This window comes from Bombyx mandarina, chromosome 10 (genome assembly GCF_030267445.1).
Source record: "Bombyx mandarina strain Sakado chromosome 10, ASM3026744v2".
In the NCBI taxonomy this organism is placed as follows: Eukaryota; Metazoa; Arthropoda; class Insecta; order Lepidoptera; family Bombycidae; genus Bombyx; species Bombyx mandarina.
The window spans coordinates 10695240-10711458 of record NC_143217.1 but is presented as its reverse complement, the minus strand read 5'-3'; the positions used below and the strand labels follow the sequence as shown (position 1 = coordinate 10711458).

The window sequence follows — 16219 nt, the reverse complement described above, 5'->3', positions numbered from 1 at the left end:
TTAGCATTGTGCACTTCTTCTCTATATTCTCTATAAGTGTGGAAAATTTCATACTCCTCCGTCCGCGCAAATTTCGTAAAAAGGGATACAAAGTTTTTGCTTCACGTATTAATATATAGATTGAAATCCCACCTCCAGTATAATATTAAAATTTTACTTTCAATTATCGCATAGAGATACAAGCCCTATAAATCTTAAAGTATCATAAACAGTGTTAGTTGACTAAAATCGGATAAAAGTACAGTGAGTCTAACAGATTTTCGAAAGAAACTTAATATTTGCCGTAAAACGTCTATAGCCTAAATCACATATTGTATTTCTTGTATCATCAGCTTACAATTTCCCGACAGAAGCTTGTGAAATCTGATCTCACTATCGGATCGAACATTTTAGTACTAGTAACAACGCCCCGATACAAGATTAGAAAGTGAAAGCAGAAAGAAATTTCCGTGTCTTATGGTAGTGAATTAAAGAGATAGCAAATGAGATTAATACCAATAAATAAGCTTACAATGTATACACACGTGTATGCTTTCGTAATATTTCAACAATCCAAAGTCGATCCATACAAATCGTTTACGTCAAATTTATAACGTGCAGAGCAAAATTCTAATACGTTGCTATTAAGCAAACTCATGATTTACATAAAACTTTTATCAGATTCTGAAAAAAAAATATACATTATACATATAGACTTTTGTCTTTTTTTTTGGGTAAATTTCTACTATACTGTTTTAAAAATATATTTTTTAAGTTAATTGAAAAGCGATTACACGAGAAATAGAGAAAAGGCCCATCGGTCGGTCGTCCCCGCGATAGATTTTTCAATTTCTGTAGACGGGTCAACGACTCAAAAAAACTATAGACACCACAATGTAGACGTCACTATCGACTCGAAACATTCAGTGTGTTATTTTGCAGAAGAAATAAGTATGATGACAGTACTACCTCCTTCAATTTTGATACGGACATTAAAAAGGATCTTTGAAGAGGACACGGCATATATACCTATGAAGTATGGTCCAAACAAGCCCCCATAATCTGTCGGCCGAAAGAGCAGACGGTCAAATGGTGAAATATTTAGACACTACCTTCATTTTCCCTTTCCAACTTTATCTCGAGGATTTAGACGTTTGGGTGACGAGTGATAGAAGAGTTGTATAGTGAGTTAGGCCCCTAATCACTACCCCAAAACCCCAACAAATCGAATAATCGAAACACGATGACTAAATGGTTGGGGCTAAAAAATTCGACAGTGACGAAGTTTCCGCAGTGGGCTCATAAATGTGATTCACCAGTATTCACGAAATTAAATGCTTTTGCGGGTTTTTTATACGAGTAATGTGATCGTCTCACTATTTATCCTCTAAATAACATATCTTGTTCTCAATTAGACAAAAGAGTGAAAGGGGGGGGGGCTATGTAAGAGCATGCACAGTTTTGTAACTCGTAACTTACCAGTTTGCAGTAATGTGTGTTTCGCCAAGTTTCCTTTTTTTACATTTTGCTTAAAATCATTTTGTTAAAATACCCATAGCAAGTCACATAAACTAAATTGATCAACAAAAGCTCCTATAACTCCATGTCTTTAATTCCAAGCCCTTCAACCCGACGATAAATTGAAAGACTAAATAAACTGAAAGTAGAAATTACGTAATGGTCCTTTACCATAGCTATTAGTTACGTATTTCAATAGTTGACCGACTTAACAAGCGTAGAAGGTGCATTACTGTGGCATCGACCGCAACCTGTCGCGACACGATTGCTGTTTTCTGTCGTGGTTACGAACCGTGTAATTATTCTTCACACCTCCACGAAGGGCAACCATAATTTTGTACATCAAAATGTTATTAAAACTTAATAAATTTAACAGTTTATTTTTTTCCAAGAGTAATTCTACTTGTAATCGTATAATGAATCGCGTAGGTTACATGTAAAATCATGCGTGGGGTATTTATGTAATAAATACATTATGTTTTATGTAATATGTCAGTTTTAGATTTATCGCTTACGGTAATTCGAATAATATGGATGTAAGCCAATGTGAACATTATCACCAGTGCCCGATGAGAATCTAATATTGTAATATGAAAATGTTATGGCGTTAGTAATAACGTCGTAGTATATAATAGTATAATAGTAATAATAATATAATAGTAGTATCGTCGTTATCATATAATTTAAAATACCAATCGTACCAATTGTATCCTTATTATTCGAGTCGATTAGCGTAAATGGATGAATAATTTCATGAACTCTCTCTCCTGGCTTCGTTTCCTCACTGCTGAGGGTCGTGACCATCATATTTCGACAGGATTTTACTCTTTGTAATGTCCCTCCAGCGCCTCCGATCATTGATCGCATGAAGGGCTTACGGCCGTTTTCAATAACCTATCTATCCCTAGTTTCGGTTACTAAAGATAGACAAATCTATATTTTTGTCCTTACTTACGTTCCAATAACCTATCGACGGGCAGCAGTTCCTATCGGATTTATCTATCCATCGTCGGGAGGACGGATAGCCTGCTAAAGATAGAACGCTCATACAAATCGTGCTTACTTCCGTTTCAATATGAGTTTTAAGTAACTCTCCGGTAGGCGGCGCTATCTCTAGTATGGGCATTCGCTTATCTGTCAAAATCGGCCGGTAACATGTTTATCTTTCGAAAGTAAATCGCTATAATTTAATAATTGTTTCTCTTCATATTGGCATATTGTAGCAGTGATGATAGTGATATGGAATTATTTCAAATGATAATGGATTGTGATGCAGATAGTGATAGTGAGGCCGATATCATATGGTTAGGAAAATAAAGATCGTCTGAATTACATGACGAAGATCAATAATTACGAATTTGACTATAGATTTCTGAGCAAAGGTGTTGTGAATGAATTGATTAATTTAATGAGACCATATTTGAGTGTAACGTCAAAAAGGTAAGATAAATTTTAACCATAAAAGTACTCGTTATTACAACTTATATTTGTTTATAGCAATAGCAAAATTATACCTAATTTTTGTTGTGTTACAAAATCACACTCAACAGGAATTCTATAATACTGCTGGATTCCCATGGTGCCCTAAATGACATTCATATACTAATACAATAACCTGGTAGGCTATTTACCTTCATTCTTATTACACACTGATACCTCTACATTTTATATTTGTGTTACAGATTCAAATATAGGAGAGGAATTTAGAAATAGAAAAAGAGTATTTTGAATGTGTAATTTGTGTGCAATGCATCATTGATGTTTCAAAATGTTGTTGCTTGATGGCCTGGGTCTACTCATGATACAACTATAATTAACCATTCTGATTGAAAAGGTATTTCTTATTTATATTACCTTATTTATATTATTATTATTATATTTTTATTTATTTATATTATATATTTAGGTGTTTATATGAATTTAATATGACACTATTATAATAAATTATCTACATATCAAGAGAACATTGATAACAAGGTGGACTTGGAAATTGCTATTTGCTTGCCGATAGAGGCTATCCCCACAACCCTATCTTTTAACGTGATTAATTAACCCACATACTCAATCGGAACGATTTAAAATGAATCACATATTAAAACAAGAAATACTATAGAGAGGTAATCTGTTTTTTTTAGTTAAGAGCTTGTTATACTGTATTGTAAAATAATTTAAGCGAATAATGTATAATTTTCAGATGCATTGGTGTTTGTAAAAGAAGACTCCCTGTATATCATTGAAAAGTAGATTAAAACTAGAAAATATGCAAGCTGTTATTATAGCTGCCATGCTGCATAATATCGTCAGAAGTATGAATTTAGAAGAATTAGAATCAGAAATTTCAGTCGCAGATACATTACAGGAAAATAATATAATTGTTCGTAACAATTTTTCAAAACTTACATCTGAAATACAACTATGTACTTATAAATAATTGCTTCCAAAGATAATTTATAAAATAAACTCCAAAGATAATTTGACTATTTTTTATTTTCCAAAATGATAATTACATGGTAGTTAGTACATGCAAGATATTTAATTTAGAATTTGTACATATACTTAAAAAACTATCTAACATAAAATTATTATTGCCTACTTAATTTATGAAATTTAATATTCCTTTTAAGTAAATTTTAATTTTTTAAATTATCTAAATATAACTTAACTTTTGCTACAACAATCTCCTTTTCTTTATTTTCCAAGTCAAGTCTCTTTTTTGCTATTAGATATTCTGCTAATGCATTGTCCCTATGCTAGCCTTGCATTTCTTTTCTTCCATCTTGTTTCCGCTTGGCTGTAAAAGTGTTAAAAATATTATATGTGACCTACAACAATGTGCATGCTTTATCCAAAATTTCATCTGCAATCCTTACCACCTCCAGCCTGTAACAAAGAGCATAATTATTTCAAATACTACGGCAACCTGAAGAAAAAATCATGTTTATCAATGTGTTATTAGAGACAAACAATCAACTAATTATACTAACCTTACCAAGGTTGTTTCTTATGTTGCCGTAGCGTTCTTTAAGTTTTCCCATTTTAGTCGAAGCTGCGATGGAGTTCGTGGGAAACGACGAATCGACGAATTAAAATCATTTACAAGGGTTTGCCAAGCCTGCTCCTTCATATTATTGTTTGTGGCATTTGTTGCCTTATTATTGAAATGTTTTTTCGCCGCCACAAGTTCTGCTAGAATCATCGTCTCATCTTTTGTCATGGCTGCTGCCTTTCTTGACTGAAAAAGATATATTTTCTAAACTTGAACTCAAAGTTTTCAAAGTAAAATTATTATTATCAATGTAGTTCATAGATACTTACAGAATTCATTTTATTTCACTGTAGCTCTTTAATTATAAACACACTTAGAATTATAAACGAAAGTTTTAAAGCGTTTTGGAGGTAAGTCATCATCTAATATAGTAGGTAAACAATAGAAAAACAAACAAATGAAACTGATCACTGCTTATTGGCAAACGGACTGTCAAAACGTTTCGTTTCATAATTTCGACTAGGATAAAAATAGCAATACGTCCAATTTAAAAAAATCTACATATGTTTTTATTACTTTTTGTTATAAACAAATGTGTTTATGATAGTCTAAAATATGCTGGTTAAATTATAGTTATAATTTAGAATAAAATAAAATAAGTCTTGATCCTGATGTTGTTTCGTATTTGTAGTAGAACGAAACGTATCAAGAGGCTCGGATAAATCGGAGGGAAGAAGCTATCTACTGTTGGTTAAAGAGAGATAGCACTTATCCGTGATTGTGAAACGCAAACTAAGGATAGATACGCTCTTGCTGATATTCGGAGATAGCTATCTATCCGAAAACTCAGATACGTTATTGAAAACGGCCGTTAGTGGAATGGGATCTCTAGTGTCGTGCGGATTTAATCAAACCACCTTGTCGGACTACGCCCGCGGAGTCTCTTTCCCTCAGTCTTCCCTGTCATGAACTAGTGTATCTAAAAGCCATAGTAAAGTCTCAATACCCCATGGCACATGCGGAATAAGCAGGACTAAACTGTACTTCAGATTTCACACATCTCTCAAAGTCACCCTCTCAAGTCACCAATCTAACAAATTGGATTATCTATTTTTATAACTTTTTTTTACGTAATTTACATGATTGGCCGTCATCTCACTCAAGATACAGGCATGGCTTTCTTCTGCCGTCTGCAGGCGTAGAGTCCTGGAATACTTTGGCCACATTACCAGAAAGGGTGCCGGCTTGGAGAAATTAATAATCACTGGTGGAAATAAGTGGATGGAAAAAGGCCACGTTATAGAAGTCCAACACGTTGGACTGACCAGATCCGCATTACTCTCAATGCCACAATCCACGAAACCCTGCACTTGGTATCAGATAGATAAACGGCATTAAGTGATCCACGGCAAACTCTTGCTGCGAGGAGTTGATTACGACCCTCGGAATTGAGAGAATTAAAACGAGGAAAAGGAGGAGACTGCCATCTGTTAACAACGATACGCTATGATCTGCACAATCGGCTCGGATCCTATCGGATCAAAGTTCAAATAGACAAACTTAAACCACATATACTCTAGTCCATATAGTATGTGGCGAGCAATCGCGAAGTATTAAGCAGTAGGCAGCGGCTTGGCTCTGCTCCTGGCATTGCTGAAGTCCATGGGCGACGATAACCACTTACCATCAGGTGGGCCGTACGCTCGTCTGCCTACAAAGGCAATAAAAAAAAATAAAAAAATCATCATACAACACAAAATATTTGATAGATGCTCGAATCTCACAAACAACATTTTCAAGATAAGTTTCGAACAATAACATTCGGGCTGTCGATCTACCGAGCAATTTCACCCGCTAGGTGGAAGATCTTCCCTTTGTCGTATACGTACCTACACCACTCATCACACCACACCACTTTCATCTCCAATAAAACCGATATAACGCGTCTATACTCTCAATCATCGTTAAAAACAGTACGAAGACAACACCCCATCGAATACTTTTGAATTTTAATTTACAAAATTATTAACTATATTTCTGTTCTAGAATATTCTGCGGAAATTATGTTACATTTAGTACTTTCCCAAAATTATGGTTATTCTAGCTGTCTATTTACTGTCCCTCTCCCTAGAGTTAGCTTGGCTTCACGCGTGCTGGTTTTTCGACTTGAGCGCGCCTAAGGGAATGCATACAAAGTAATCCAGCTGAATCAAAAACAACAATCCTGTTCCGTCGTTCTGCTTGAAAGGTAGCTTGCATTTCGAAATTTACCGGATTACTGCAAACAATTGCTAAACAGTTTACATTGTTATGCTAACAGCGATGATTTGTATCAAGTCGTATACTCTTGAAAGATTAGGCAAACGTGCACCTTGATTCATTAATCTTATGTTATAGTTCAGGCACAAAACAAGATTTAGCCATTGGTAGACTTTCACAGTCAAAAAAAAGGTATTAAGAGAGTGCATGGTAGGTGAACAAAAATTAATATAGTGTTACAGAGTCCTGGCAACCCCCGACCGAGAGTCAGCGCTAAAACTATAAAAACGATCCTTCGCTGCGCCTTTGCCTCTTTTTTGTGCGTGGCGTTCGTGAGTGCGGTTCTTGTTGAAAAATGTTTGGGACTTGTGTAATTTTAACAGTTTTCGCTAATAGTAAATTGAAATCATTTTGCTAGAAGTTTTGTTAATTCAGTGAAATATAATTAGGCCAGTTCTGTGTTATTTATTTCTTTTTGTTAACTACCTCACTTCTGGTCGATAATATCAGAATTGGGATAAAACCACGTGCTTTTGAAAAGTGACGGGACGTCGATGTAGAAAATACAAGCGTGATCATTCTCATCGACGCGGTCATGACCGCTCGAATTCTCGATTTAGGAGTTTGTTGCAATTATTATCGTCGCGATCGTGCTGTGTGTAGGAAGAGCAAGACACCTACGCCGCAGGATGTCTCCTGGCATAATTCCGTGGAACCGTTCTTTGGAACATAATTATACTCGTGAGATCGTGAGATTAATGACCACTTTATCTGTACCGTCTACTCGCACTCTTGTACCGAACGCCACGCGCAGTTATTTTTGCCACCAGCAGCAACGATTTCCGTCGAAGGGGGTGACGCATGTGCACCTGAGTACCCTGGAACAGCATCATGCAAACCGGCGGGTGTGTGTAGCAGTGCTGGTCAGCAGATGGACGGCGTGACGAACAGGATTATTGGAGCATTGCAGGTACTATCTTAAACTTTGACAATGGAGGCGTCTTCTGTCTGATTTGTTCACAGACGCAGGGCGTTGTCGCCGACGTGTAAGGTCAGTAGCGAATCGGCGCCGTGCTCCAGCAGGAGAGCGCAGAGCCGTGCAGACTGCGCGCACTGCTGGTGTGCCGCTGCCTGCGCGCGCTCACCTACTTCTGGCGTGCATACTGCACGTGCTGCTCGCATGCCGCTGCCTGCGCGCGCTCATCTACTTCTGGCGCGCATACTGCGCGCACTGCTCGCGTACCTCTGGCTGCGCGCACTGTTCGCGTGCCGCTGGCTGCGCGCACTGTTCGCGTGCCGCTGGCTGCGCGCACTGCTCGCGTGCTGCTAGCTGCGCGCACTGCTCGCGTGCCGCTGGCTGCGCGCGCTCATCTACTTCTGGCGCGCATACTGCGCGCACTGCTCGCCTACCGCTGGCTGCGCGCACTGCTCGCGTGCCGCTGGCTGCGCGCGCTCATCTACTTCTGGCGCGCACTGCTCGCGTACCGCTGGCTGCGCGCGCTCATCTACTTCTGGCGCGCATACTGCGCGCACTGCTCGCGTGCCGCTGGCTGCGCACGCTCATCTACTTCTGGCGCGCATACTGCGCGCACTGCTCGCGTACCGCTGGCTGCGCGCACTGCTCGCGTGCCGCTGCCTGCGCGCGCTCATCTACCTCTGGCGCGCATACTGCGCGCACTGCTCGCGTACCGCTGGCTGCGCGCACTGCTGCTGCGGACTACCCAACGGATTATCTATCAGGACGGTCGAGCGGGACGCCCGCCACACGTGGTGCAGCCTCGCATCGTGGGAGCAGACTGGAGCTGGGACGGCTGTCCTGCTTCCACATCATCCTTACGAGTGGACCCCGGTGACATGCAGCCTTTTCTTCGAAATTAATATGTGAAGGTCGAGGTGGGCACTTCGGTGCTTTACTTTCCATTTTTGAGGTTGAGGTGGGCACGACGGTGCTTTACTTCCCATTTTTGAGGTTGAGGTGGGCACGACGGTGCTTTACTTCCCGTTTATTTTTTGAGCAGTATGGTTAGATGCGGATTCGGCCGGATTTTGCGTCCCTACTGTTTAGCTGTGTTGTGTCGGTAATGTTCAGTATCTGTATCGGTGAATATTGCCGACAACAGCGCGCTGGAATCGTACAGGTGTCTCAAATTGCGCAGTTTGGGACAGTTGTGCGATATCCATTCTTCTCACTTCAAATGTTTATCTTTGGCTCGTCCTCGCTGCAGATGTAAGAGTGCACGCTTGCGTCTGTGGTAGGGATTCTAAATTTTAGAAAGTTTTAGAGCATTAAGGTCTGGGTATATTTTTTTTGTTACGTTACAGAGGGTGACCTTGTTGATGCAAGCTCTGACGTAGCTGGAAGAGATATGCTTCTGCTGAGAGATGAAGCGGTCGAGGACGCCTCGCTATCAGGAACGGCCGTGTTACAGAGTCCTGGCAACCCCCGACCGAGAGCCAGCGCTAAAACTATAAAAACGATCCTTCGCTGCGCCTTTGCCTCTTTTTTGTGCGTGGCGTTCGTGAGTGCGGTTCTTGTTGAAAAATGTTTGGGACTTGTGTAATTTTAACAGTTTTCGCTAATAGTAAATTGAAATCATTTTGCTAGAAGTTTTGTTAATTCAGTGAAATATAATTAGGCCAGTTCTGTGTTATTTATTTCTTTTTGTTAACTACCTCACTTCTGGTCGATAATAATAGGTAATTGGATAATAGAACATAACTATAGCATATTTGGAGTTAATGACAATGGGAAGATCTTGCGATGCAAGCGGGTAAAATCGCTCGCTTAGACCGATAGCCCGAATGCTGTTGTTCGAAATTAAACTGTAATATAATAAATAAATAAATAAAAACAGCAGTTTTCTAAAAATACAATACTACAACACTACTACTACAATTCAATTTAAAATCGACTATTTTATGTTCACAAAAATGAAATTACCTATTTACTGATTAAATACATACAGGCTGTTGCCTATAATTTCCATTTTATTTTTCAGGTAGGTGCCCTATGAGAAGAATTCCTGAAAATAAAAATAAACCGTACTACTAGTTACCGAAACATCGAAATATCTTGTATCTTTCTAATAGATTTTACAGTGCTCACAATGCAACACAAAAAAATCAAATGACGCGTGGGGGCATCGTGTGATACGTGTGTGATCCTCCAGATTATCGGTTCATGAAATTTGAACTACTAACAAACGAAAAGTATTTATTATATATTTTGGTTCGCAAATAAACATTGTATTCAGTTCCTGTTGGGGTTTCCTTGCTTCTAAATTTCATAAAGATTTACTTTTTACTGATTTTAGTTTTAGATTTTACTGGTGGTAGGACCTCTTGTGAGTACGCGCGGGTAGGTACCACCACCCTGCCTATTTCTGCCGCGAAGCAGTAATGCGTTTCGGTTTGAAGGGTGGAGCAGCCGTTGTAACTATACTCTCGAGTATAGGTATGGCGCATTTACGTTGTAGATGTCTGTGGGCTCCAGTAACCACTTAACACCAGGTGGGCTGTGAGCTCGACCACCCATCTAAGCAATAAAAAAAAATCCTTCTAGTATTTGATCGTCTTCATATCAAAAGCTAAGTTTCAACTCTTGCGAGTCACATTTATCCTTTGACTCGGAGATATCCCGATTGCATCAGAATCTCTGATTAGCGGGTAGCTAGCCCGGCCAGCTGGCACACGCGTCGCTGGCGCCGGCCAAACTGTCCGCCTCAGCGCGCCTCAATAAGCTGATTGTCCAATTAACTCCATTCATATGCTTCCCCGGCACTAACGCACACGCTAACAGCCTTTTCCAAGCTGATATTCCTAAATGTACAAGCGAACTTTAAAAAAACTGAACGACGGCTGTAGCAGTTGGACATAAAAGTGAAATTAAAACTTCTTAAAGTTTTAAAAGTTTCCTTACCATGTCGAAATTCATTTTCTATGCTTCATTAGAAGTAAATTCAGAATGAGAAAGATAGCCGCAAAAGTTCTCGATTAAAGCCGCTTGAGTAAAATTATGATTATGATGATATGAATTTATAAAAAAAAAACCGAAAAGCTTATTCAACCGAATGACATAAGATATGTAATGGCAAAAACAAATGCAGTTCCTTACTTGATACTTCACTCAATGAATACTGCGAACAGTTTTTAGGTTACCAAACCAAAAGAAAATTAGTAGCAGTCGTATTAATATCTCGGTATATAACGTTGAAATTATTTAAATGTGCCGTCAAGTCTTGACAATTCCATTAGCGATGAGCAGCGAAATGCATTTCAATTAATAACATCAAGCACTGCACCATTAATATAACACATTTTAACATTAATACTCTTTTTATGATATAGGAGATTTTTTAAACTATCTCACGTAAAAAAAAAACATTAACACCTTTAACTGGTGGTTGTAGGACATATTTTTTGGGATCGCACAGGTCGATACAACCGCTTGTACTATTTCTGCCATGAAGGAGCAACTATCCATTGATGTTTGATGACGTGGGACAGCAGTAATATTGTCCCATTTGAGACACTGATCTCGTGTCTCAATTCGGGTTCTGGCAGTCAAGATGTGATCTATAGGATCTGGTAAGTGAACAATCTGGTAGCTGTTCCCGTCAACGAGTGTACGAGAAGGGCCGCGGTACGCTAGGAATGACGACGACGAAGCGCACCACCACCCGAAATGATGACCACGACCACTCTGCCAAGAGTGCAAGCGACTGAGAAGAACTGATCAGTAAAATAAGGGCTACATAAAGGAAACAAAAACAGCTGCACCCGGACCGCGAATACTGGATGTTTTCAACAGAGATATTTATTATCAACTAGCTGACCCGGCAGACTTCGTAGTGCCTCAATCGATAAATAAAAGACCTAAACTTTTGTATAAAATAAACTTAAAACAAACAAAAGGAATCCGTACGACGGGGGACACACCAAAGGAAAAACAAAATTGTTATTTTTATTTAATTCCGAGCATTTTCATATTTATCTAACTTTTAAAACTTCTCTGGACTTCCACAAATAATTCAAGTCCAAAATTAGTCAAATCGGTCCAGCCGTTCTCGAGTTTTAGCGAGACTAACGAACAGCAATTCATTTTTATATAATAATATATAGAATAAATAAATTGTTTCAACTCGCAAAATATACCGTATTTTTTGGTAAATTTAACGTGTCATAACTTACAAATACTAAAACTTAAAAAACAATGTTTCTTCAAAAACTATCTGTGCTTAAATCTATGCTAATATTATAAAGAGGAAAGATTAGTTTGTTTGTTTGTATTGAATAGGCTCCGAAACTACTGAACCGATTTGAAAAATTATTTCACTGTTTGGAAGCTACACTATTCCCGAGTGACATAGGCAGACATAGTTTTTGAAAAAAATTAGGGATTCTTACTAAAACTAAAATAATGTAACCCAAGGTGTAAAAAATTACCTAAAATACTCTTTACATCGCGTACCCTGCGAAAACTATTGATGATAGAATAAAATAATGTACCACGACTTTGTAGAACACATTAATTACAAAAAGTGTCACGACAGCATATGCCTAACTATTATAGTTATGCCGCAATAAGTGTTCTTTTATTTTAAAAAATAAAACTACGTCAAATATCGTTGAAATTTTTGTTAAAGACCCGAGCGGAGCCGGAGCCGGCCGCTAGTAAATACTATAAAACGATTTACTATACAGAGTTTGGCTCACTGGAAAGAAAACTTTCGCCGTTGGAGAGCCAGATAAACAAATGGTTAAACTTTACCGTAAATAATGTATGGCTAAACGTATCATTGTGAAGTGTCAGGCCTTTGTGTGCAACACAAACAGTGTTGCTATTCTTGAAAATAATGTGGGACGACATTTTAAAAGGAATATATAGTTATATGTTTAATCTCATTGGAAAATCAAAGTTGAATACAAAGGAGGAATTATTCACTTTTCTACCGGTGCACACGGGTAGATCAGTAGCTTGTGAGGTCGAAATTTTAATTTTGTATTATGATATCGGCTGTCGGAAAGACGTAAAGTAGACAGACTCGTTATACAGCTATGTACACAGGTAGACAGCGGCTTGGCTGTGCCTCTGTCATTAGTAACATCCATGAGTGACGGTAATCACTCACTCATCAGATGAGCTGAATACTCATCTTTTTTTTATTGCGTAGATGGGTGGACGAGCTCACAGCCCACCTGGTGTTAAGTTACTAGAACCCATAGACATCTACAACATAAATGCGCCACCCACCTTGAGATATAAGTTCTAAGGTCTCAAGTATAGTAACAACGGCTGCCCCACCCTTCAAACCGAAACGCATTACTGCTTCACGGCAGAAATAGATAGAGTGGTGGTACCTACCCACGCGGACTCACAAGATGTCCTACCACCAGTAATTACGCAAATTATAATTTTGCGGGTTTGATTTTTATTACACGATGTTATTCCTTCACCGTGGAAGTCAATCGTGAACATTTGTTGAGTACGTATTTCATTAGAAAAATTGGTACCCGCCTGAGATTCGAACACCGGTGCATCGCTCAACACGAATGCATCGGACGTCTTATTCTTTAGGTCACGACGTCTTTTTTTTTTATTGCTTAGATGTGTGGACGAGCTCACAGCCCACCTGATGTTAAGTGGTTACTGGAGCCCATAGACATCTACAACGTAAATGCGCCACACACCTTGAGATGTAGTTCTAAGGTCTCAGTATAGTCACTAGCCTGCCTGCAAGGACAATAAATAATATATACGTGTAAATGTATATACAGATAGTACGCATGAACTCTCCTCCGATGGCGAGAGGTATGATGGTAAAAAGAAGATGGAGGGATTATCTTGAACAATTCCTCAGAACAGAATAGGTAGCTATTTCTCAGAGCACTTCCCACTTTGATTCTTAAACAAACATTGTAAAAATACCCTTAAAGCCTTAAAGTAAAGTTTGCGTATTTAGATATGACAATAAAAAACATAAGTTTTTTTTTAACAAACAGAGAACCAAAAAATCAAACCAATTTTATTACTCGCTACTAAAATTATGCTTCAATCTAATTTATCGCATAGACATAGTCAGTGTTAGCGGTCATTACTTAAGGCACCCCGAAACCTTTAAGCACTTAATTGCTTTAATCAATTTCGTAGCCATAAAGGAAATTGTTGAATAACATCTAGTAGGCAGTTTTATTGCGGAACCCAGCTGAATACTTTTACAAAGGAAAGCGCTCGACACAGGCTAATACTTACACGTCCTCAAGGCAGTAAAACGACGGCTCACATTTTTCACTGTGCTAATTTTATTTGACTCAGTCTGAATATATTATGTCCTATTATTAAGGCGCCCGCCCCTAGCGAACGTTTAATGCTAACAATGAGATTTTTTTTCGTCCCTAAATTGTTAACATTAAATTTTCGAGAAAACGTTATAAAAATCTGATATAATTTCTTTTTATTGTCCGTTGAGATTTAACATTATTTCGACACTCTTAATTTTGTTTGCTCGTTCTAAATAAAAAGTTTGAAATCGTGTTTAACGTAACAATGATTTTACCCAAAGGTTATTTGTAGTGAATTTGCAGAACACAATCATCTTCAAGCTAATATTGTGTTTTATGGCTAGTTTGTGGGTCCGCACGGATAGGTACCGTTACCCCGCCTATTTCTGCCGTGAAACAGTAATGCGTTTCGGTTTGAATAGTGAGGCAGCCTTTATACCTTAAAAACTGAACTTAGAATTCATGTTTTAGGTGGTATTTGCGTATTATTATAGATATTTATGGGCTCCGGTAACCACTTAACACTAAGTGGGCCGTCAGCTCGCCTACCCATCCAGCAATAGCAATATATAAATAAACAAGCGTACCTCGCTGATTCCAATAACAATATATCTTATTCTACATATTTATTGACTAACTAGCTTACCCGACAGACTTCGTAGTGCCTCAATCGATAATGTATAAAATAAACTTAAAACAAACAAAAGGGATTCCGTCCGTCGGGGGACACATCAAAGGAAAAACAAAATTGTTATTTTTATTTAATTCCAAGCATTTTCATATTTATCTACCTTTTAAGCCTTCTCTGGACTTTCACAAATAATTAAAGACTAAAATTAGCCAAATCGGTCCAGCCGTTCTTGAGTTTTAGCGAGACTAACGAACAGCAATTCATTTTTATATATAGAGATATAGATTATATTATAGTACATTTTGGTTTCAAGGCCACTATCACTTCGCTATAGATTTCTTTGAGTACCAAACTATACAAACCTACTATACCTACTATACCAGTAAGTTCGAACCTAAATTCATCCACTAAATTGCGCAACGAATTCACTGAATTTGATTGATCGTAGTTCTCATTCTGTTTGCGACAGGTCAGATCTAAACAGAAAACTAAAGGTTTTTTAACAAAGAGTTCCATAAATTCCGGCGATAAAACATTTTACTTGAACAAAGTAACATCTCCAAGAATCGCACTGGAATTTTCACTTACACAGAATTTATTCTACATCTCCTCGAGAAATGACATTAATAATTCATAAAATCTTATATCTAAAGATTTAATCTCATTAAGCTAACTTACGTTTCCTTCACATCTAGAACGAGCGTTACTGAGTCAAAGAACTCCTTGTGCAATTTATTGCATAATTCTACCTGAAACAAGAAGAAAATGTATTAGTGCACTTCTATTAGTGGATAGTTTTCTCTTTAATTTATTTAGTCTTTGAATTGGTTTATGTCAGCTTCACTTAGTGTTTTATTTTCAATTTTGGAACATACTTTAAGCAACTGTGTAATTATTCCACCTCCATATTAACTCTTCTACATAGGTAGACCGAATTCACATAAACAGTATTTTTAATAGTCAGTGTCAAACAAAGAAAATCAAATTGTTCAGTGAATCAAGCCGAGTGAGCAATTAAAAAATTCATTAAAACTACAATGTTTGGTAGTCTATAGAACAGGTGAACATTATTTACTTTTCACTAATAAACGAGACGGTAATCCACCGTGGGAATCAGCAAGCGGGCATTCATTACTTTAGCTTTAATCAACGAAGCGCAGAGGCAACATTATGACTCGAACGCGAAAAGGCAGCTGAAATTCAGAAGCATTCATCCGAAACAATCCAATCCAATAATAGCATGCTTCGATCGCTCCAAGTATAGCCGTGTCGACCCGGTTAGCAAGTCTACCTGTCCGAATATTGCAACATTAATGGAGGCAGAGACTCATTTGGTCTTAAATTTAAAACAATCCCGACTGACCCACTCTAACTGTGACATTTCCACGTTTATCAAACGTGTCCAATTTAGCCGCTTCCGAAGCGAAATATCATGTCACATACGGAATTATTAATTCTTTTAACAGTTTTAGAATCGCTAGAGCAGAAACTTTGATTTTAAACTTTTAAATGGAGTGAATTTCTAGACATCCTACATTAGCATTTATGTAATGCAGAAATATATC

The 16219-nt window shown here is 38.0% G+C and overlaps 1 protein-coding gene and 3 long non-coding RNA genes across 9 annotated transcripts in view; 1 reads left to right on the top strand and 3 right to left on the bottom strand.

The window, feature by feature from the left end:
• The window catches only part of Rbp6 (RNA-binding protein 6), a 564515-nt gene that overhangs the window by 496086 nt on the left and 52210 nt on the right, over window positions 1-16219 (bottom strand). The gene's annotated exons all lie outside the window — the stretch shown is intronic.
• The window catches only part of LOC114243233 (uncharacterized), a 72851-nt gene that overhangs the window by 30959 nt on the left and 25673 nt on the right, over window positions 1-16219 (bottom strand). Inside the window, exon 4 of the long non-coding RNA XR_003624685.2 lies at window positions 15333-15403. This is a non-coding gene — a long non-coding RNA (uncharacterized LOC114243233). The remainder of the gene's footprint in view (window positions 1-15332; window positions 15404-16219) is intronic.
• On the top strand, window positions 2662-3969 carry LOC149502230 (uncharacterized). The gene is made up of 2 exons (XR_016323665.1): window positions 2662-3331; window positions 3692-3969. It is a non-coding gene; the product is annotated as an uncharacterized LOC149502230 (long non-coding RNA).
• On the bottom strand, window positions 3967-5365 carry LOC149502229 (uncharacterized). The gene is made up of 2 exons (XR_016323666.1): window positions 4482-5365; window positions 3967-4377 (listed from the first exon to the last, which is right to left on the bottom strand). It is a non-coding gene; the product is annotated as an uncharacterized LOC149502229 (long non-coding RNA).